General features: G+C 34.6%; 1 long non-coding RNA gene across 3 annotated transcripts in view; it reads right to left on the bottom strand.

Annotated features, from left to right (window-relative positions):
• The window catches only part of LOC106010867 (uncharacterized), a 1,054,961-nt gene extending 1,030,851 nt beyond the window's left edge, over nt 1-24,110 (bottom strand). The window contains exon 1 of one of the 3 annotated variants that reach the window (XR_015441535.1): nt 23,555-24,110. This is a non-coding gene — a long non-coding RNA (uncharacterized LOC106010867). The remainder of the gene's footprint in view (nt 1-23,554) is intronic. The other 2 variants (XR_015441536.1, XR_001184576.3) reach the window with 2 other exon arrangements.
• Between the last annotated feature and the right edge of the window lie 1,021 nt (nt 24,111-25,131).

The raw sequence follows: 25,131 nt of genomic DNA on the forward strand, positions 1-25,131 counted from the left end.
TTGGCATCAAATAAATATTTTAATTGCTATATTTTCTTCAGTTTTTTTCTTAACTCAAAAGCAGTATTTTTTTGTTTCAATTTTTAATCAGAAGACCCAAATACATGAATGGACATAAAGACTTGCGTTTCTTTCTAAGAGAGATGTACTATATTATCCTCTACTTCAAAAATAAAATCTACCTATTCCTAAGCAACAACTTAAAAGTCTTTTTTGAAGATTGCGTATTATAGCTCACTTAATAATGAACAAAAAGAGCATTGCACTCCTTTTCCAACTTTCCCTCTGTATTTAGATCAGTTTTTTCCAAACAAAAATTAACATCTTACAATTTTCAAAACTCTAACAGTAGTATCAGTGTTTACTACCCAAATCTGTGTATTAGAAACCCCCCAAATTATACCAACACAACTTTGAATAACATCAAATTTTTAATAAGTGGCTTATATGTCAATTACATTTCTACCAGAAGAGTTTAAGATATTTATCCTCTCAGAAGTCCCTGGATTTGGAACCAAAATACATTGTTTTAAGAACAACTACCACAGGGTCGGGGATTTAGTTCAGTGGTGCCACCGCCTGCCTCACGAGCGCAAGGACCCGAATTTGATCCCCAGTACCAAAAAAAAAAAAAGAACTACCACAGTCAGCCCTAAATGTGTTAATTAATCATGAATACCTTACTTCCCTCAAACCTAAGCCCTAGCCAGAAAATAAGCCGTAGCATTATTTTTCTGGGTGGTTGTAATGTAAACACTACCCCAAAAGTAAGCACCATTAAAAATCATTAACCAAGTGGATGCATTTAGTAGTCCATTGCAACACACGATGGAAGAGTTGAATTATAAAATAATAATATTAACACATAATTAAGTGATAACATTGACATTAATCCTTTAATAAATGATAACATAAATTATAATTAAGTATTTATAAATATATATATATTTATAAATATCCAAGCAGGCACCTTTGGACAATATGTAGACAGAAGAATCGAGATTTATTGCTGAATGACCAGTAGGAGTACAGACACAAGGCACAAATAACGTGCATACTTCAAAAGGAACAGGCATGCTTGTCTCTAATATGAATGTTCATAGTCCAATATATCATTGTTGTAATGGACATATGTAAGGCACTTGGTGAAATAAAGAAATGTTTTCTGAATTTTGGTGCTACCTTGTCTCGTTTCTTTTTGTGGACCATCATTCTTTTTTTTTTTGAAGATAAATGTATTTGTTATTAATAAAAATGAATAAATTGTTATAAGATACAAGATTTTTTTAAACATCAAATAACTTTAAAATATAGCACCCTATTTATTTATTTAGAAACAGGGTCTCACTCTGTTGCCCAGGCTCATCTTCAACTCCTGCATGCAAGTGATCCTGCCTCAGCCTTCCTAATAGCTAGAACTACAGGCACAATAGCATGCCTGTCTTTTTTTTTTTTTGTACCGGGAATTGAGCTCAGGTCCTTGCGCTTGCAAGGCAGGTGGCGTAACCACTAAGCTAAATCCCTGGCCCCTATGCCTCTCTTAAAAAGTAAGTTTTAATCCTAGCATGAGGAGGCTGAGGCAGGAGGATTGTCAAGAGTTCCAGGCCAGCCTGGGCTAAACAGAGAGTTTAAGGCCAGTCTGAACTTTATAGTGAGACCCTGTCTCAAAAAAACCAAAACAAAGAAAGTGTCTTTTAATGTGAATGTCTCTCCCAGTCATTTTTTTTTTAGCTTTGTATCATTTAATCAAAGGTTTAAAATCACCTAAGCAAAAAAAATGAATAAATAAAATAAAATAAAATCACCTAAGCTCTTACTTTGAGCTTTTAGAAGTTCTTATAGCATACATTTCTATCTTTTAAACAAATATTGTGATGTCTAAGCCAGAATAAAATAGGCTCAGTCAGTAGTTGAGAAAATAATATAACAAAGCAACAAATATATACCAAACAGCAAAACTTCATCTATGCAATTTCATACATTAAAGGCCTTTAACTAATAAAACAGACACATTTTTAAAAACTCACTGAACCAAGTCCTTCAAAAAACAGTTCTTAAGGAGTTACTGTCATAAAGCTGGAGAATTTGACCAAGAATGTAAAAGAAATGTGGAAACAGCTGAGCTCATTCTAACAACACAAGGATTTGTTCTCCTCTGGGAATTGCAAAAGAAACTTCAACAATGAATAGATACAAAACTTTTACACAAATATTAAAAAATGTCTCCATTACACAAATGGAGCTAGCAGCCCTCCCACCAAGTCATTTCTATTTTTTGCAAAGCCACTGGAAAACTTCTCCACTGGATACCAACAATGTATTTGGTAGCTAAAGGAAATTAAAATCATGAAATTACTCAAGAGGTGCAGTAAATTTCTGGACTTGAGAGCCCAGAGAAAAGCAAGATTTAGGATACCATATTATGTATTTGAGGACATTTTCATTTAAGGGTAACAACTGGCCTTTAAAAGTGTAGATACTGAGTATGATAGTCCCCAAACCAGTAGTTCTGTTTAAAAAGATCCTTTAAAAATTCACAGAGAATAAATCTGCCTTCTAATAAACATTGAAAAGAAATAGCAAGGAGGGAAACCAGTAGATGTACAAGCAAATGGGGAAGAAAATGGCAGGTATGGGGTCCCACAGGACAAAGGAGCACATATTGTGAATGAGTAGAGCAAGGTACAGGCTCTGGCTGAAAAACAGTGAGGTGCACAGTGGCATTGGCACATCCTCTGAAATAGCTGTCTGCTACAGAGGGGTTTTTTTTAGTTCTTTTATTGGTACATTTTAGGTATACAATTCATTTACATTTATCATTGGGTGTTTGTACCTGTACAAGATGTATCTTGGTTCTTATTTTTTTTTCCCCATTACCTGTGTGCCCTTCACCCCTTCTGCCCTTCCCTATTTACATAGATTTCAATTCAATTTTTTTTCTTTTCTCATAGTTTTTCCTTTCCCTCTTTTCCTTTCCACTTCCCCTCCCTTCACTCCTTCATCTTTGGACCTTTTTTCCTATTTCAAATTATCAATTATTCATTTTAATAATTTTAACCCTTATTTACACTATCAGTTTCTCACACCCCTGTCTCCTAAGTCTTCAATTAACACTTGATTTAATGGAAACTTGGTGAGCCCTGGCCTGCAAAAAGTTGTGATGAGGGTAAAGAATTCATGGGATAGGGCCGGGGATTTAGCTCAGTGGTTTCGCCGCCTGCTGCGCAAGCCCAAGGACCCGAGTTTGATCCCCAGTACCAAAAAAAAAAAAGGAATTCATGGGATAAAATCACTGACAGCTTTGTTGCCAGTGTACTACATGCAGGATACATGGACAAGAAGTAATCATTTAAGGGAAGATCTTTTGCAAGACATGAGTGATTGGGACCAATGATTCTACAGAAAACGGAGTCGCAAGAAATTCAGGCCAGAATTTGGGGTTTGGAGATTATGATGATGTTCCAGAAGATGACATGACTTTATTTGAACAAATATAGATTTTTGTACAAGAATAAATGTAGATTGTTGTACATGAAAACAAACCATTCCTTAAAAATGAGCCCTATTACATCTTTTGGAGCAAAAATTAATATATTAATAAAACCTGGTCTTGGGCTGGGGATTTAGCTCAGTGGTTTCGCCGCCTGCTGCGCAAGCGCAAAGGCCCGAGTTTGATCCCCGGTACAAAAAAAAAACCTGGTCTTACTTTCAGGGAAATGCAGTATTCTAATAAAATAATTAGTATTTCTACCTCAGTCAACGAAATTTTGAACTCAGTGGAACCCAGAGATGACCAATTCAAACAGAAGGATCATCCATGTTCCACATGTGGCATGACACGTATTGGTGAGAAAATAATGGGCTTGGGACTCTGCTGAGCCAGCCTAATTCCAGCTCTGCACTTAGTAGATGATCCTTAGTTGAGGCTCTCTCCTTCTCACTCTCTTACATGTAAAATGGGGACTTCAATATCTATGACTTTTGTGAGGATTATAAATATTAAAAATGCCTAGATATTCAAAAAATAAGAAAGGTTGTGTTTATTATTACTTCCTCTACTAAACCAAATAACAATGTTCTTTGAGGAAAATGGTCTACACCTCGGGAATTCCTTGAGAAAATAATACTACTAAAGTTATCAATTATTATGGATATAATTGAAAAACAGAAACTAAAAGTATACTAGGTAGTTTACAACCACTGTTACATAGGAATAATTATATGATACATATATCTATTATATAGATATGTTTTATAGTGATGAAAATAAGGGTAAGGTCAGAGTAAGGCATATGTAAATGCTCTAAGAGTCAGTATTCATATTTTGGTTCAGTTTGAGCTTGAGTGTTAGGTACAATAATTTCTGAGACCTAGTTTTATCGCTTATTAGCTCTTAGACTTGAAGAAATTTATTATTGTTTTTAAACCTTAGTTTTTTATTTTGAAAAAAATGAGACTAATAATATCAACTGTTCTATAACATAGTTCTCATTTCTAGTAAAAACACCATTATGTTAGCTATTATCTTATAAAATACCATATAAAATAGAAATATCTTATGCATTACAGTCATCCTTGCATAAAATGTTATAAAAATAATGTCTGTATCCATTGACTTATTTAAATTTTGAAAACCAGTTCATCATCAAGAGATCATTCATATGAAAGCAACCATATATAAAAATGGCAAATTAAAATTCACTCATTTAAAGTTCTAATAAGGATTCATCAACAGTAAACATAGGGCCGGGGATTCAGCTCAGGGGTTTCACCACCTGCTGTGCAAGCACAAGAACCCAAGTTCAATCCCCAGTACCAAAAGAAAAAAACAGTAGATGTATATTTATGTGTTTAGATTGAATCATATTTGGTAAAAAATAATATTTTTCTAAGGCTTCCAAATAAAAATTTATGTTAATGCTTTCTCACACTTGAAGAATAAAGTGAGTATTCAAAGTGCTCATACTATTGCCTATCAGCCTTTTGGCTAAGATCAAATGTAGTATCACAGTGTTCATACTTACATTATCACATTAGAGACTGAGAACAAACTATGTAATATCAGTAAAGCAATTTCAATAATAAGGAATCAAGAAAGATTATATGACTTGACCCATGGCACTTAAATAGAAAATGATGATGCAGAAGCCAGAACACATTCATTTCTAACATCTAATTCAATATTCAAAATACTATACCATACTGAACAATTTAACATTTCCACTTTCTGTTAAAATCAAATTGCAATTTTGTATTTTGAATTTATCAGTGTAAACTCTAAAATGTCATACAGGACTTCAACAGTCTTTAAAACCACTATTACCAAGTATGGAGAAACAAGCATGGTGTGGAGAATCATTGTTCCTTCACTTTGTAAATATAATATTGACCTCTACAACCTCACTATATTTATTTCTTAATAATTAGAAATACCAATAGGAAGGAGAGACAGGAACCCTCTGCTATGATCGGAATGTGTCCCCCTAAGTCATGTGTTGGAAATGTAACCCCTAATGCAACTGTGTTGTTAAAAGGAGCACAACAAGAGGTCATTAGTTAGAGCCTTATCATAGGAGTGGGTTAGTAATTATCAGAGTAGATGTTATAAAAGTGATTGTGGTCTTCTCTTGCCCTTCCATCATGGGATGACAGCATGAAAGCCCTCACCAGATGCTAGCACTGTGTCTTTAACTTCTCAGCCTCCAGAAGTATGAGCCACATAAACATATATTGTTTATGAATTATCCAGTCTGTGATATTCTCTCATGGCAACAGAAAATTCAAGAAGATACCCTTTCTAAAGAGCTACTTCTCCAATCTCCAAATTCCAGATGAAATTATGCCATGGTAACATTTTGTTTAACACAAAAATATTTCTTTAAATTATAATCTTCTGGAGACTATGGTCCAAGTTTGTGTTAAAACAATTATCCTCATAACTATGATTAAACAAAACCAGATAAAACATTTAATTTTGTAAAACTGTATTATATGGGGGCAGTATTAAGGCGGACTGCTTTTTCCTTTAGAAAACCCAATGAGGTGCCAAAGGGTAAGTCACTGACATTAACTGCTGTAACAAGTCAAATTGGTATTTTACTAAAATAGTTTAAATAATAATATTTAAGATTTAAAAAGGCCAACACATAAACATTATGTTTGAAAAAAAATGAATAGAGGGTTCACAGTACTATTATACACAATTCATATTAAATCAGAAATAAAAACAGTAACATTCCTAAAACATAAGAGCAAAAGCACTCCTTTTCTGTGTGGCAGGTTGTACTGGGCCACTGGCCCAAATGTAGTGATATACTAATAAATGTGCCATAACCAGCTATGGAAAAGAGTCTCTAATTTGTAGCCTATGTCAATTTGTATAGTATAAGTACTCCTGCAACAGCAGGATTTCAAGTTACCAATATGAAGTTACTCCACCTGGAGTTAGGAGGAGAGTTGAACCATTAGCTGTCATAGAGCAATGCAAGGTAGCTTGAAGATACCACTGTCCATAGCTAAGACTCAATCCAAATTTCTAGAGCTTCTAAAACTCAAACACATTTATTTTTTACAACATTTTTCAGTAATTTTTGTAGTTTGTTCTATTGCATAGAAACATCCAAAAGAGCTTTCTGTGCTGATCTCTTGCTTATATATCTTTAAAGTAACATCTAAATAATTTGTTGTTAATATGTATTAATTTTATGCATAATGGGTTTAGTATGATATTTTAACATATGCATACAGTATGTACTGATCAAATCAAGGTAATTAGCATTACCTTATAAATTCTTTATAAGATAAATTCCTTATGAGTTCTTTACATTTAGAAACTCCTCTCTTCTGGATCTTCATAAAACATGTAATAAATTTCTGTGAACTATCGTCATCCCTATGTGCTATCAAACACCAGAGCTTATTCTCTTTACTCTGTTTTGGTACCTGTTATCAAATTTCCTTTTATTCAACCTTCCCCCAATACTTCCCAAAATGTAATAATTACTATTTTACATTTAGCTTGGCTTTTTTAGCTTCCACATATGAGTGAGATCATGTGATATTTGTCTCACTATGTCTGGGTTATTTCACTTAACAATATGTCCTCCAAACAGTTTTATTTTGTCTTGTTTTGTTTTGCAAATGACAGGAATTCATTCTTGTTTATGGTAGAATAATATTCCATTATGTATTGTATACATACCACATTTTCTTTATCGATTCATCAGCTAATAATAGACACCTAGATTAATTCCATATTTTAGCTATTATTAATAGTGCTGCAATAAACACAGAGTGTAGGTATCTCTTTGATATGGTGACTTCATTTCCCCTAGGTATATTTTCAGAAGTGGGATAACTGGATCACATAGATTTATTGCTAGTTTCTTAAGGAATCCTCCCCATACTGTTCTTCATAATGGATGACAAATTTACTTTGCCACCAGCGGTGTGTGAGTTCTTTTTCTCCATATCCTCATCAGCATTTGCTTACTGTTGTTCTTGTTTGTTTTGATGTTTTGTTGTTGTTGTTTTTATTATAGTCATTATAACTGGTATGGGATGATTCTCATTGTAGGTTTGATTTGCACTTCCCTGATGGATAATGATATTGAGTATTTTTCATATATTTGTTGGAGAAATGTATTTCTTATTTTGAGAAATGTCTATTCATATGCCCATTTTTAAAGTGGATTACTTATTGTTTTTGTTGTTGTTGGTAATTTTTTTCAGTTTCTTTTATATTCTTTTTATCAATAATTTATCAGATAAATATTTGGCAAATATTTTCTCCCATTCTGGAGTTTGTCTCTCCACTTTGTGGATTGTTTCCTTTGCTAGGTAGAAAATTTTTAGTTTGATGTAATGCCAATTTTGTGCTTTTGCTTTTGTTTCCTGTACTTTTGAGGTCATATTCAGAAACTCACCTAGATTAATGTCTTAAAGTGTTTCCCCTGTTTTCTTATAATAGTTTCATAGCTTTGAGGCAGGGCTTTAAAGTAGCAGCCTGAGAGAAAATGAGCAAGCAGCTTCAACTTTTGGTGATAGGAGAGGAAAAATAAATCAGTCTGTTAAGTAAGCAAGCAGGGTGTTTTATTCCTTTAGACAAAAAAAAAGTGGGATGCACAGGCAAACCGGATGAAACTTATACAGGCAAAGAAGGTGAAGGATCTGACCAAGAGCTGATCTTAAATTTGCAGATTCATCTCTGTGCAGTAACTAAACTCCACTCACTCATGAGACCCCATCTCTTCTTGAATAATTAATAACATTCCTTTAAGACCTCATAAAAGTGAAATGCCTCCTTTGTCTGAGACAATGTCTGTGGAATAGCCTGATCTGTTCTTTTCCCAGTCTACTCTGCCCATGGAGTAGCCACTTCCTAATGAACCTACTCTACCCATGGGGTAGCCTGCTATACTTCTTTTCTTTAATAAACTTTCACTTTAATTTAATCATAACTAGTTGATTATATGATTTTGATCTTGCATGAGGCAAGGAGCCAAACCTGGTGAGTTTCAGGTCTTACATTTAGGTCTTTGATATATTTTGAGTTGATATTAGTACAAGGGGAGAGAAAGTGGTAAAATTTCAATCTTCTGGTTTTCCCAGTCAATTGTATGGTTTTTGGCAACCTTGTCAGGAATCAGTTGACTGTAGATGCGTGGATTTATTCTGGGATCTCTGTTGTGCTACATTTGTGTGTCTGCTTTTATGCCAATAATCATTCTGTAGCACGAATTGAAATCACATACTTTGATGCCTGCAACTTTATTATTTTTAAAATTGCTTTGGTGCCGGGGATTTAGCTCAGTGGTTCTACCCCTTGCCTTCCAAGCACAAGGACCTGAGGACGATCCCCAGTACAAAAAAAAAAAAAGTATGGGCTGGGAATTTAGCTCAGTGGTTGGTTCCAAAACAAATAAACAAACAAGATTGCTTTGGCTATTTGATGTCATACACTTCCATATGAATTTTTAGGATTGTTTTTTCTAGTATTTTGAAGAATATCATTGGTTTTTTTCTATAGAGATTGCATTAAATTTATATATTATTTTGGGTATTATGGACATTTGATGATATTAATTGTTCCAATCCATGAACATACAGATCTTTCTTTTCTTTTCTTTTTTTCTTTCTTTTCTTCCTTCCTTCCTTTCCTTCTTTCTTTTTTCTTTCTTTTTTTCTTTGTGGTATTTTCAATTTCATCATTGTAGAAGTCTTTCACTTACTTGGTTAAATTTATTTCTACATGTTTTATTTAGCTTTGAAGTCATTGTTAATGAGATTGCTTTCATAATTTTGTTCTTAGAAAATTCATTATTGTTGTATAAAATACTGATTTTTGAAAATTGATTTTTTTATGCTGCAACTTTACTGAATTTGTTTATACATTCTGATAGTCTTTTGGTAGTGTGTATATACAGAATCATTATCACCTACAAACAGATAATTTGGCTTCTTCCCTTCCTATTTATACATCTTTTATTTTTCTTGCATAATTACTCTAAAATTCCCAACTCAATAGTATGTTGAGTAATAGTAGACAAGCCTGTCTTATTCTAGATTTTGGAGAAAATGCTTTCAGATTTTCTCCAGTCGATGTGGCACGGATTGTGAGTTTGTCATATATAGCCTTTCATTATGTTAAGTTACACTCCTTCTCTGCCTAATTTTTAAATAGTTCTTATCATGAAAAATAAAAAAATTATCAAATGCTTTTTCTTTGTCAAGTGAGATGATTTTTGTGCTTCATTCTGTTGACAAGTTACATTACATTTGATTTGCATATATTGCACAATCCTTAGATCCCTAGGATAAATATAGCTTGATCATGGTGAATGGTCTTTTTTGTTTTGGTTTGGTTTTGGATTTTTGTTTTTAGTTTGGGGGTCTTTTTTTGTTTTTGGGGGTTGTTGGGTTTTTTTTGTTTTGGTTTTTGGTACCGGGAATCAAACTCAGGTTCTTGGGCTTGCGCAGCAGGTGGCGAAACCACTGAGCTAAATCCCTGGCCCAGGTTTTTTTTGGTTTTGTTTTTGAGACTAGGTCTCGCTATGTAGTTCAGACTGGCCTTCAACTGACTATGTAGGCCAGGCTGGTCTTTAACTTGCAGCAACCCTCCTGCCTCAGTCTCCCAAGAGCTAGGATTACAGGCTCTGTAAAAATCCTGGCTGATCTTTTTTTATGTTTTATTAGATTCAGTTTCTGTGTATGTTGCTGAGGATTTTTGTGTCTATGTTCCTCAGGGATATTGGTTTATCGTTTTCTTTTTCAGTTGTGTCCTTGTCTAGTTTTGACATCAAGACAGTGTTGGGCTGATAGGACAAGTTTGGAATGGTTCATTCCCTTTCAATTCTTTACAATAGTTTGAAAAGAATGGATATTATTAGTTGTTCTATAAAAGTCTGGTGAAATTCATCAGTGAAGCCATCCATTTCTTGTTGGGAGAGTTCACCGATTAGATCTCTTACTTCTTATTCGTCTGCCCAGGCTTTTTATATCCTTTGGTTCAATTTTAGTTAAGTCATTATGTACCCAAAAATGTATCAATTCCTTTTAAATTTTCCAATTTGAACTGTTCAGACCTCAGTAATTTTGAGATAGTCAACCCATAGCGAGTTTTTAGGAACTACTTGATTAGCTTATCATACAACTACAGGAGTTCCTGAAGGTAAGAATGCCAATGCATTTGGGGGGTTTTGGTTTTTGTTTCTGTTTTTGTTTTTGTACTGGAGATTGAACTCAGGACCTTGCACTTGAGAGGCAGGCGCAGTGCCACTGAGCTAAACCCTCGGCCCACTAATGCATTTTTATAGCTTTTCCTGTGAGTACCAATCCTGGTAAAGGGGATGTTGGCATCAATGCCACCCAAAAAACCCCTGAATTTTGGCAAGAATACCTTCTTTCAGGTTAAAATAAACTGTAAGTTGGGCTGGGAATTTAGCTCAGTGGTTCTGCCACCTGCCTCACAAGCACAAGGTCCCGAGTTCAATCCCTGGTACCAAAAAATAAAATAAAATAAAATAAAATAAAATAAAATAAACTGTAAGTCCTCTCTTTGGTGTATCATGACCTGTAATCACAGACAAATGCAATGGTACCATTACCTTACTTGTTGGGTTTAGAGACCTCAAAATCCTAAGTTCTTCCTTGGACTATCAAGGACACCCCACATCAATTCATAGATTCTTTACATTTGGAAAACTGCAAGGAGTCAGTGGAGAAAATAGGCAGTCTTGCGCATAAAAGGTACACATTCAAGTATTTTATTTATTTTACAACTTTGTACCCTGTAAAAAACATCAAATTCATAAAAGCATTCTTGGGGTCATGCTGATTAGGCCCTGAAAGGGTATTAGGAAACCAACAGAAAGACCACCACATGGAGGAGGAAGAAGTATGGAGAAGAGATAGGCTAATATTATATGTTCTCAACTAAGCCTGTGAAGAAGCAGCCACCAGAAGAAACGTCTTTAAATAAGCCCCAGGCCCTAAATCAAGAAGCCATCTTATAGCAATGCTAGAGAAATATCTTTTATGATCCCTTTTCTACCCACCACCCCACCCTTTGCCTTATACCACAGAAACTAAGTTACCAAGAAAGATGAGGAGTGAACTAATTGTCAAATAGGTCAGCGACTTTCAAACTTTAATATATATCAGTCACCTGAAGTACTTCTCAAAATATATTGCTGGTCTCACCCCCAGAATTTCTGATCTGTCTGGGTATGGCCCAAGAATTCACATTCCTAAAAACTTCTCCGCTGATGCTAATGATTCATAGGATTACACTTTAAAAACCACAGAAACAAAAAACAAAACAAAACAAAAAAACCACTGAAATGAGGAAATACTTTTGAAGGTCAATATCCCCTACTTGTATTCCCATATGCAAAATACTTCAGCTGGGATAAGAAAGTAATTAGAATTCTAAATAAAGATGAAGGTGTTTGTCAATACATAAAAATGGATACTTTCCATTGCTTAATTTAAACTATGTAAGCTACAAATGCTATAGAACACTAAGGTAGAGACCAGAAGAATTATAAAATTGCCCATGATTCTATCAGTAGCTAGTTCTACCGATGAAATTTAAAAGGGCAAAGAAACAAAACTAAAGAACCTTTCTGATTATATCTCACAACTGTATAAATTACGAAGATAAGGTACCACACAGCTTTCTTAAAAGAATGAATGGTAAAAAATTTGATTTTATGTAAAAAATAAACCTAGGAACATTTAATTATGTAGTCATTGACAATTTCAAGTTATAGAGTTTTACCCATTAGGCAACCCTAACTCATTTACATTTTATAATAATTAGATTAATATGAAAATTTCAAAAATATCTATAACCACTTTCAGTAGAAAATAACACAGATAATTTTTGCATAGCCTAGTTTGAGAGTGTATAGTCTGCAGCAGTGGTTCCTACTAGGACAGTGTTAATGCAAAAGTCATTTTTGCAATTCTTTCCTAAAGAGAAGAAACACTACAGGAAAACAAAAAAGAGGTATTAGTACAGTGCAAGCAGAAGAGCAAAGTGGAAACTTGCTGTTAAATTGTTTTTGTTAGCCAGCAGTAACCTTGGGCAAGCTATTTAAAATTTCCAAGATTAGGGCTGGGGATTTAACTCAGAGGGCCAGGGATTTAGCTCACTGGTTCTGCCGCCTGCCTCGCAAGCACAAGGTCCCGAGTTCAATTCTCATACCAAAAAAAAAAAATTTCCAAGATTCATTTTCTCATATTAAAAATTAAGATAATAATTTCTTCTTCATAGGGTTGCTATGAGGATGAAATAAGATAATATATGTGAAGCACTTAGCAGTGCCTTCCATATAGCAAGTTTTTCACAAATATTACTATTATGATTACCATGTTAGTCCTCTATAGAACATTTGTAATAAATGTAACACACAATGGACTAGGAAATACAGAAATTTCTAAAATTCTATCTTTGTAAAGCACCTTAATTAATCTTAGTTTATTTTCTTTCTCTCTTTCAAACAAGGAGTTGAGTATGGTAGAAAGGATATCATGAATGAGTTCTGGACCTGAAAGATCCTCAGGTTCCCCATTTGTAGAATGGTAATTACAATATAATATGTTTGGTTTGGAGAATTTCATATGATTAGAAGAAATGGCCTTTTATGAAGTGCTCAGCAGTGAGTCTATTTATAGTCATGAAGGTCAAGAGAAAAGTTTGAAAGTTTCTGGTCCTTCAGAGTTCATGTGATGACAGCAGAAAAATAGCAGGAACCTCATATCTGGGCTTAGAAACATAATCTTCCCTTGCAACCTCTTAGGATACAGATTTAAGAAGACTATAGTCAAACTGTCCTTCAACTTACAGCTTTAGGCAGGGGGTTAATAACACTTTTAAAAATCAGCACATAGAAAGTAAAAGAGATAAAATTATTCATAATGTATAATACTATGAAGTTAAAATTCTGAGAATTAACTTTTGGGATGAAATATTATAGTTTCTGCTCTTAAATGTTTTAATTACATATGACAATATTCATTAATATTAATGATCACAAAGCAATAAGTGAAATATCACTACATGAGAAACGATCCCTTTTTAAAATGCTAATTATCTTAAAATCTGTAAATATCAAGATATAATACATATGATTGTCATCTAATATGATTCATGAAATATACCCTGCATATGACAGCTTGATAAATATCTTAGATAAAAACAATCTTTAGTACTTCCAAATCTTGCAGATACTATTTTGCAATGAATAAGTATGAGATTTAGTACTCTAGATCACAGCTTTATTTTACTTACTTTCAGATAAATAAAGTTTGATATCATCAGTCTGTAGTCATTACACAAATAAAAATGAAAGTACTGTACAGAATCTAGCCCAGCATCACACGAAAAAGCAACAGGACTACTATCTACTGACAGTATGATCACTTAATCACAAGCATAAGTCACTTAATCTGTCTTCTTTAAAAGATGAGTAATATATAAACATATTTTCAGGATCGATTGAACATAAAGAATCTGGGTAGTACTGTTAAATAAAACAGATGAATAGATAAGCCACTCAATCTCACTGTGACTTGGTTTCTTCATCTAAAACATGAGGAATGAAAGTTATCACTAACGACCTTTGAAACACCTGAATTTTGTGATTCTAGGCTTGAACCAAAGGCACAAACCAAAATTTTATAACTCCTTTCTCACTCAGTCCTATTCTTAGATATAGACACCAATCCCCAAATAAAACATTATTTTTGTGGACATCTTTCTTCATAGACTACCAAGCATAGCTGGATTGTTTAGGTGGGAACATTAACCTAGGATAATACTCATCTTAAATACAAATAGATCCTTATAAAAGAACTTTTAAAACTGTGAGCTTACTTATAATTACAAAAGGCCATCGAAAGTCAGGGCAAAAAGGAGACAAACTTTGGGTTTTTTCCATTATTAAAACAAACAATTTTGGGGCTGGGGATTTAGCTCAGTGGTTCCGGTGCCTGCCTCAAAAGCGCAAGGTCCCGAGTTCAATCCCTGGTACCAAAAAAAAAAAAAAAAATTTGTAGTAAGATATGCCACCACAGATTTTATGCTTTAAAAAAGGGGAGCGGGACTGATAAAAGTTGTGGGGAGGACAGAAAGAGAAGGGAAGATAAAATAAATTAAGATATGTTATTTACATGTACCAACTACCCACAATGAATATAATCATTATGTGCTGAAAACATGTACTAATAAAAATTGGAAATCACCGCCTGCTGCACAAGCGCAAGGACCCAAGTTCAATCCCTGGTACCAAAAAAAAAAAAAATTGGAAAGAAAAAATAAAAAGGATCTTCAATTGATGTCTACATGTAACATTTAAATATGCATTAATTTGCATTTTATTGGAAATCATAGAAGATTATTGGTTTCTCTAATAACTAATCAGAGTATTAAGGGATTTTAAAGAAAGTAATTTAAAATAGCCAAATATGCTTAATGAAAATTATACCTTTTAATTTCTCTTTTCTAATTAATAAGTGTTTTTCTAAAATTTAAAAGAAGAAAGATGTTTAATTAAAAACAAAGTCTGTTAGGTCTAGATATTTTTATATTATCCTGATCTAGATGTTATTTAGGATTAAAGGGGATCTTTAATGTCATATATTTAATTCCTCTAAAAATCACATTTACCAAGTGGTCATTCAATGAATATTTGAATTCTTCAAGTTTCAGAGAACTCACTATCTCTCATTTTATCTTTAGAGATCTTTGATAATTAGAATTTCTTTCTTCTGTACAGCCAAAATTCTCCACTTAGAAAAAAAACAAAGGGACCAAATAATGTAGTTTGACCAACATCTAGTTTTAAAGTAACAATTTAAAATGGGCAAACAACCTATTTGTTGAAATCAATCATGACTAACATCATGTGACATTAGACACACTGTACAATACTGCTGGGACAAATTTATATGAAATTCCTACCATCATACCCCTAGCAGAAACCAGCTACGTTCTTCTATTCCTCTCAGAATGACTATTGGCTAACCAACTTACAGATTCTAAAAAACAGCATTCAGAAAGCCCTGCCCTGCTTGAGCCAATGAGAATGTCTAACTGTTAATATCATGGCCCAAAACACCTGAAATTTGTCCTTTCGCCTAAAGACCAGGTTTACATAATGCCTGTGTTCATAAATCCTAGGCTGGACCCTCTCTCCCACTCTATCCTGGGCTTCAGCAGTGGTTACTACTTTATATTCTAGCCACTTTTTGAACTCTAGTTCATTTGCCTGGAATCCTAAAATTATTCTGCCTCTTGTCAGCCATCATTGATGGAGCTAAAGGTTAGGTTTTAGTATATGTACTGCTGAAGCGAACACGAAGGTTAGGCTTTTATAACTTCATACACAAGCTAGAGTTCTGGTTCTCTTTGGGTTTGGTCTCCCAGACACAAGCTGCCGCTATCTGACTATAATTATCTACTCTATCCAGGACTTTTATGGTTTGTCATTTTAGGGACTTTTGCAATGTTAACGATGGTTTGTCTCAAACTTGAACTACTTCCCCAGGAACATCAGAATATGGAGCCTGGTCACACTCCATGAGAGTCAGCTTTGATACCAAATTGTCTCAACTCAGGACATCATGAGACAATAAAAGGTATCATGGCCAAGGTCGGTTTCCAAGCCTTATCCCTACTTGGTTCTGACTTACTTCACTTATACATTACTGAACTCCCAAAATGCATAGTGCCAGAAATTTTATCAAGTTACTAGGACACAAAAATTTAGAGGGGAAGTATTCTTTGAGGATCTATAGAAAGTTTACCCAAACTATACAGTAGTTAAATAAACAAGAAAATATGCATTCTGATCAAGAGCTCTACAAGAACTCACTAAAGAGGTTGCTTTATAAACTAAATGGATACAATCTAATACTGACAAAGTAAAGCAACAAATTTCAAGCTGTATAGGGAGATATTTTAAGCAGAAAGACCTTATCATTTTCCTTTAAATAACAACTGAGAAAAATCATAACCTTGTTTTCCTAATTCCACAATGCATGTTAATCTTCCCTTCTGGCTCCCTTCTCTATCATGCACAAATGGGTATATGATGGTATTTTGTCCCACATTTTTTCTATCTGATATAAATATGTATTATCTGTATAACCAGGTTACAAACTGTATAACTTATCTTATCATACCAGAAATGTTTTCAGCAGACAATAAATTTGTGTTGAATTAAATTGAATCTAGGACTGGGGATTTTTAGCTCAGTGGTTCCACTGCCTGCCTCACAAGCACAAGGTCCTGAGTTTGATCCTCAGTAACAAAAATAAATAAATAGATAAATAAATTGAATCTGACAGAATTGAAACAAATTGGAAAGAAATGATTTTATATTTTAAAAGAATTAGAAGTTGACCTATGCTAATAGAGTTCTAAGACTGAATAACAGGTATAAAGAAAGAGTGAAAATAATGTACAAATAAGAATACAAAATGTGGAACAATTATAGCCAAATGCTGTCAAAAAATTGTGGAAGGAAAAAAAACTGTGGAAAGTTGAATAATAGCTCCCTAAGGATATCCACTTTCTATGTCCAGGAAGCTCTCACTACATCACCTTAAAGGCAAAGGAATTTTGCAAGTATGATTAACTTAAATATCTTTAGCTAAGTAGATTTTTCTGGACTATCCAGATGGCCTCAATGAAATCACAATGCATGAGTCCTTGAAATTCAAAGACCAAGGCAAAAGAATAAATCAGAAAGATGATATGGAAGAAGAAGGAGAAACCTAAAGTGAGAGAGGGGGATTCAACTTGCCACTATAGGTTTTGAAAATAGAGGAAAGAGTCTACGTGCCACAGAATGTGGATGGCCTTTAGAAGCTGAAAATGACCCTTAGACAACAGAAAGCATAAAAACACGGATCTCAGCCCAGCTGCCACTACAAGTTGAATTCTACCAGCAGCTGAAGGTAGCAGGACACAGATTTTTCTCTAAAACTTCCAGAAAAGTAACCTGCCAAAACCTTGATTTTAGTCTGGTGAGAACTACACTGGACTTTTCACCCAAAGGACTATACAATAACAAAACTATGTGATTTCAATCCACTCAATTTATGGTAATCTGTTAATGGCAGCAATAAGAAATTAATACAAGGAAAAGTAGGGTTTACATGGCAGCCCTAGTTGGACACAGTTAACTGACACAGGATCATCTCAGAGAGGGTTTAGAGTCACACATCAACTGTTCCTAGGTTGGAGATGTGGACTCAAATACAGAGAGCAGGTACTATTTCTGAGACAAATAGTGAGTGATCCACCAAAAAAACTAGCAAATTTAATTCTTTCTTTTCCCTTTTACCAATTCTTCTTTGTTTTCTTGCTCCTGACTGATGTTCTAACTTTTATTTAGTAATTTAGTAAATCTTGTAAGATCCTTGTGGATTCAAAGAAATAACATTATTATTTTCAAGAAGCCATAAACTTGTAAATGGAACAAGATACCAATTATTTACATTGTATAGCAAGAGTGGACAAAATACTTTGACTGCATCCTCATTTAATCCTCACAGAAACTTTCCGCTTCAGACACTAATTCTACTATGGACTATAAGTAGACAGTGGGTGTGTGTGTGTATGTGTGTGTGTGTGTGTGTGTGTGTGTGTGTATAAACACAGTCAGAAAATGAGGTAGGACTTTGGAGAAAGGAAAGAAATGGATGTTCTACTCAGCGCTAGCTAGTTTAGACTGTGCAATGGAGACGTGGCCATTAATAGAAAATATTTTACCACAAAGATCTAGAATTCAAAATCAAAATATATTTTAAATGAGATTTGAAATGGGTTAAAGAAAATAAAATTAACCTAAAATATCATTAGCAGTAAATCTTTACTAATCTAAGTCCTAAATGGGATTTTTCAATCCTGTTAGCTGTTAATATGCAAAATCGCTTTTGAACTTTAAAAATCTCAACAGTTTATCAACCCCCATGAAGGGACAGGAATTGCATACCTACTGTACATCAGTGAAAGCTATTTCAAAGTCTCTCTCCAAATCTTGGGTAAAAATAGTACACCCAACAGGCCTAAACACATCTCCCAATCATTGTCATTTTTATTCCTGTTCACTAACTGTCTTCAATTTTTTCCTAGGCCATTGTAGAAGATTTTGCTCCCAAATAATTATCTTCAAAGCTCCAAGCAGCTCCTTAGGGAAAAATCCTACAGCTAGCTCCAAAATGCGAACTAGTGATCTCTCATAAAATCTTTGAGTCCCTTGAATATTCAAGGCCATGTCATCTACACTGTCTAAATTGTAGGCTGTTAGTTTAAAATTTAAGTGTGAAAGAGATCATCCTTAGTGTCTAAAACAGGAAGTTGAGTTCAGGGCCCACATATGTGGTATGACAAAACCATTTCTCCCAATTCATACTGCACCACCACAGGAACCTAACTAGTCTCTTTGCTTTCAATCTTTTTTTTTTTTGCTTTCAATCTTGACCCACTACATTCATCTGCCTCAATGCTAAGAATCTTTCTAAAACAAGTCTAATCACCATGCTTTCCATCTTCACCTCCGATAACTCTCACAATCTATAATTAAAGTGCAAATTTTTTGGTTTAACACATCAGATCCTAAAAGTGAGGTTCTAACATACCTTTATCCTTTTATTTCCCATTCCTCCCTTCAGTGTGTTAAACAAACATTTTTGTCAAAAAGAATCTTTAGTTAAGATACTTATCTCATTTTTTATCTCTGCATTGCAAAGACTGTCTATTCCTTCAGCCTGGGGTGGGAGGCAAACCCTACATTTATTGGCTATCCAGTTCAAATGCCAATCACTCATCAAAGACTTCCTAAAACTACAGTGCCTCAGCAAAAGTCTTCATTTTTATGTTGTGCTCCCATTGCTAACACAGAGGAATAGAGAAGATATTCTCAGTGCATAGCGAAACTGAACCTAAGCCATGTCAGCATCACTTTCCAAAGGGTTCTCCTAAGATCAGATTATAGTATGGCCCCCTAGGGAAGTTGTTTCAACATGTGCTGCCTTTTAGAATCAACTATAAAGCTTTGTAAAAGAAAAAAAATCCTCCTAAGAACCAGCCCAGAATTAGAATGTATGGGAGTGGGACTGAGAGGGTTTGTAAGTTTTTCCTAAGTTTCACAGGTGATTCTGATGCAAAAAGGAATGAAGATCCTCAACCAGGCTGATGTCACCTCAGAGGTAGAGTAGGCTACTACTGGTTACTGGGAGTGTAGAATCAGATTCAGAGGAGAAGGTCTAAGCTGAGCTAAGTAGGTTTGTCATGGCTACATAAGTTGGGACTCCGGGCAGCAAAGGGCTTAGGTCATAAAACCAAAATAGAAGCCCTTCTATCTGCCCCAAAAGGACATCAGAATTGCAGGAAGACTAGAACTCATAGAAGAATCAGATGTACTGGCCCTGTCGTAGACACACTGGAAAAAAAGACTAATTCTAGATATTACTAAATGAAGTTTTTCCAAAACAGTAACACTGCATTGCCAGGAAACTTCCTAGGAAAGTACCTTAGGTCCCCAACTTAAATCTACTACATCAGAATCTACATTTTAACTAAACCTCCAAATGATTAAAAGTCCACAATAAAGTGTGAGTAGCTCCCAACCCTCATTCCCAATGATATCAACACTATTTGTCTGTAGACTTCACTGTGAGAAGCAAGAATATTGGTGAGCTAGGTAGAAACTAAAGCATTACCACCACAAGAAGTCTGAGGCTAGGAACCTCATTCATTTTACCTTATACCTAAACACTTAACACAGGGCCTTGGGTACTGATATAATAGTCTATTAGTTGAGACCTGAGGTCCTAAAAGGCTCAATTCTAACTCTGAAACTCACCAGTTGTGTAGTATAATTGTTACTCTTTCTTTGTACTGGGAATTGAACCCAGGGTTTTTTCACTGAGCTATGTCCACAGATCTTTTATTTTTTATTTCGAGACAGGGTCTCCCTAAGTCTTCCAGGCAGGACTCAAATTTGCAATCCTCCTGCCTCAACCTCCCAGAGTTCTGGGCTTACAGTATGTGCCACCACACTATCAAGTTATTCCTTTAGGCTTTCTCATCTGTAATGTGGGAATGCTGCCTCACAGGAATGAGGAAAAGGCATCATGTTATTTTTGCCAAGATTATAAGTGCTCCATAAGTGTTGAAAGAATAAATTAATTAGTAGACGACAACCAATTATTAGATGATTGATATAGTGATTATTTTGGTGAGGAACAGAGGTCCAAAATTCTAGTGATGTTATTTCAATCTGACTCATCTATAATGTGAAAAGTGGCTGAAATCTTTTTAATTGGTAGGCATCTCATGCACAAGACTTTTTAGAGTATGAATATGCAAATATAAGTGATGGGTGAAGAACTGGATTGCTAAACTTTTTGGAGTAGTGACATCAAACTGATATTTATAATACTTCAAAAGTTTCTTATTCTCCTCAAATACCCAAAAAGAACATTTCTTTCGTGGTTTATTTTCATTTAATTAAATTGAAATTGACTTGCTAATGAATATTTTCACATTCATGCCTTATAAAGCATTACAAATCTGGATGAGAATCCCTGCTATAATGAACAATCAAATGCAATAAAACACATTTAGTTTTATATCGATCTTTAAAATACCTCTATTATTTTTGCCCAGTGCTTCGATATTTTCAAAAATCTTTCACTCCTCCTAACTTATTTAATACTCATAACAACTTCATGGTTGTTTTGTAGCAGAAGGGATTCTAGAACTTAGCTTTCCAAATTTTAAGTAGAGAGTTAACATTGGCACTACTGCCAGCACCTGATTACCACATATTATCCATCCATGGATGCTAATCTGGATCAAACCCAAGTCAAGGCAAGGTCACCTGCTCAGTTGCTCAATAAAATGTCCAGACTCTGACCATAATTAAGCATCCTTTCCTCCAAAATAACATGTTCTAAGTATGACAAAACCAGTAGTTGCCTAAGTATTTGTGAAAACCTTTTTTTATTTTGTTAAGGTTATGTTTTAGCTAAAGAAGGTAGAAGTCAGCTTTGGAGGTGTGCCTTTTTTTTTTTTTTTTTTGAGATGAGGTCTCTCCAGGTTGCCCAGGCTGACCTTAAACTCCTAGGTTCAAGTGACCCTCCTGCCCTCAAAGTCCAGCCCCCACAATGCCACCAACAAATTGCTGAGGTAATATGCATCAACCACTGTGCAATTGGCAATGTTTTTTCATTTCTAGTTTTTCAAATATATGGTAAAATGTAATTTTTAAAAATTTGACACCTTCATTCTTTTACTAAACATGATGTATGCCTACAAGGTTTATCAAATCAGCTTTCAAAAATACTCCAATCTAGAAAAGGCAATTTTAAAAAAGTATTATTATACATTTCAATTTTGGATATGGATTTTTATTAAGGATTCTAATGCTTGGGCTTTTGAAATGAGCTCAAATCTTAAACTGATAAATGATAAAGCAATGATATTTTATTAGTAAAGATCACTACTTAAATTCTTAAAAATAATACACTAGTTTCCCAAGCAGTATGTTCTCTAGAAAAGTTACTTTAAATATTTTGAGCTAGTCATTAAACTTTAGAAATAATACTATGAATATTTCTCCAAAGTTTATATACATTTTTAAAGTATTCTTAAGGCTTCTGAATCATTCATTAAAGTTGTATAATTTATGTAATTTATGACAGAACCTTAGTATCATTAAGGAAAAACTAAAAACTCCAAACTGACAAGTGTAAGAAACTTCAAGCTTGCAATGACAATTCAGATGTACTTCCTTTCATGCTCACATTCACTTAATATCTCATTTGATTTTCAAACCTTCCCTCAGAAGCAATTGGAACAAAACCATGAGCAAGCTCAATCTGCATTTGGGCATGTAACCCTTTTACAAACACAATTACAGCCAAACACTATTGTAACCTGATTTGCATTCGCACTAAGTTACAAAGCACACTGAGAATGCCTGCTGTGCATACTACAGACTTGTTAGGAGGATATATTGCAGGACTTCTGTGAACACTAATTAAAAAGGTTTTATCTTTCTCCTCTGGTCTACTGAAATTGTTCAAATGCCTTGCCTGCTACAACTTTGTTCAAAAACAGTTTTCAAACATGTGATCAGAGCTAGGCAACTATTTCAGGTGGCACTATTCTGTTTCCACAAGTGGACAAGGCCCTAGAGACAAAGTTTCAGTCTAAACTTTGAGCTTCCTTTTCTTTGTTATTTTGTGTGGCAACCATAGCATTATCCAACTGTGGACTTTTATCTGTGAATATCTAAATCCTGTCTTGTGGAAAACTAATTACTGAACCACTGAGAGCTTCATAATGTCCTGCATTTAAGTCCTGAGCATCATACATAATGCATAGGCAGCAGTCTCTGCACTCTGATTACAGAACACTGTCATTAAGTGAGCAAATTAAAGATGTGAATAATTCACTGGCTGAGCTTATTGTCAGTGCTGCATTGTGAAATTAGAATTTATAATAAGTACTGCAATTTTTTTAACCCAATTAGCACAGAGAACATCTTGAGACTGATTAGTACAATAAAAATTATTACCTTATTCTTTTGCTTCACAACAGCCAAATTAAATACTGTACTTAATTATGCAGCATTCATTCCTTCTCTGCTAAAAAAAACCTATCATTTTAATAAGAGTTTTAATATTTGTATGTGAACTAAAAATACAGCACATGCATCTGTAGCTCACTGTCTTTTGCAAAGTTTTTTTAAGAGTCTGAACATCAGGATTATCACCAGTACTGGATTATGATGACACTATTCTTAAACCAAACATTTTTCCAAAAAAGCAAATAGCATATACAGAATTGACAAAGTAACTAACCTCCACAAATTGAGCTGAATATATTATATCTTTGCTTTTTCTTGGCTCTTTAGATGCAGATTAACACAAATTTGCCCCCACTCTACTGTTTGTGATTGAGGCTGAAACATATATTTAAGAAAATTAATTGATTAGAAAAAAATCAAGTATCTAAAACAGTGGATCTTACCTCAGATGCTCATTTAGAAACAGGGATCTGTCTGACTCCTGCCACGCAAGTAGGAAAGTCCAGTTTATGCTCGGCATGATGATCCTACGCAGAGAGTGTCTGCTGCCATGTTAAATAAAGAAAATGATCATTTAAACCGGGGCTTTTGTCTCCCAATATTTCCTCTTGCTGCCCCTTTCGAATCAAAGCCCAGAAAGGCAGGCACATCTGGTGGCAGTCCCTGTCCCTGACCGAAGCTGCCTCTGGAGAGCTCCCCCCTTCTTTCCAGCTCCTCTGCATCCCTTCCTGGGTAACTTCAGCCCCTTAAAATGGGGGAAAGAAACGATGACATTGCAGGCAGAATATGAGATTGTTTGTTCAGCCTCTGCAGCCACCTCCTTGCTGTCTAGACATTTTACAGAAAGGGAATGAGAGGGGGAAACAGCGAAGGTGCTCTGAAAATCAGTCAGACACAATGTAATAGGGAAATGGAAAAGAGGGAAAGAGAATGAAAGTGTGTGTGTGTGTCTGTGTCTGTGTGTGTGTGTGTGTGTGTGTAAGGGGGGTGGCTGTCAGTGCAGATAAATCTGCATATGGAAATTAGGGTTATCCAGGGTACAGTTTTATTTAACTATGATCTACTATTTTTCTAATTAGACTAGAATTTTAGCAAAGAAAAGGAAAAAAGTGAGTCTTGAGAACAGAGAGCAACTTCTAATTCAATAGACTTAAAATTTCATAGCTAATGCAAATAGTAGATCCAGAAGTTGTAGGAAAAAGAAACGGAACAAAATACATCACATTTCTCCCCTTATTTTTTAATAAACAAAAAGAAAGATATTGCCATAACCAAATAAATAGAAATTAGGATGAGAAAGGAAGGAATTGAAAGAAAGAAATAAAAATCCAGCTTCTCATGGTCTTTGTAAAATTTTCCCCTTAAATAGATATATAAATCATAAGAGACAAAGAAATTGCCAACAGTAGATAATTGATATTGCATATGTAAATTTATAGCAATATTTTTGTCCTTCCTCAGAGAACTCCTCTTTTGCATCTCTAATCCATGACAAAATGCTATTGGTCATACACAGTTTTAGGATGTCAGGACACCAGCCAACTTCACCTTTTAAGGTGCTTAAAGAAAACAATGAAGCACAGAGACTCAAAGAAGACTGGAAATTAGCTAATGTGCTCAGCAATGAGTACTCTACCAGAGGTGCTGATGGAATCACAGCCAAGAAATTTTTTGCCCAGAAATAAGTATGAGATATTCCATAATCTCTGAGTGTCAAATTTGATGGCAAGGACTAATGTTGACTTTCTTATCAAACATCTGTCAAGCAACTATCATGTTGGGAGCATTGTACCAGGAAGGAGGCATAAAATGAACACTGCATGGTTCCTGCTCTCAAGAACTCAGAATTCAACAAATTCATTGAAATAAGGTGGTATTGTATTTTCACAAATGAAGTGGTTGAACTAGTCCTGACTTGAGCAGTATGGGTAGATGTCAGTATCCTCAAGGCTCTCCAACCACTTGGCTAACTATAATCCTTTAAGCCTGACACAAGCACTCTAAGCCAATTACTTTGTTC

Source organism: Heterocephalus glaber, unplaced genomic scaffold, assembly GCF_053883595.1.
Source record: "Heterocephalus glaber isolate CG9 unplaced genomic scaffold, H.glaber_assembly_v1.0 deba00001523, whole genome shotgun sequence".
Lineage (NCBI taxonomy): Eukaryota > Metazoa > Chordata > Mammalia > Rodentia > Bathyergidae > Heterocephalus > Heterocephalus glaber.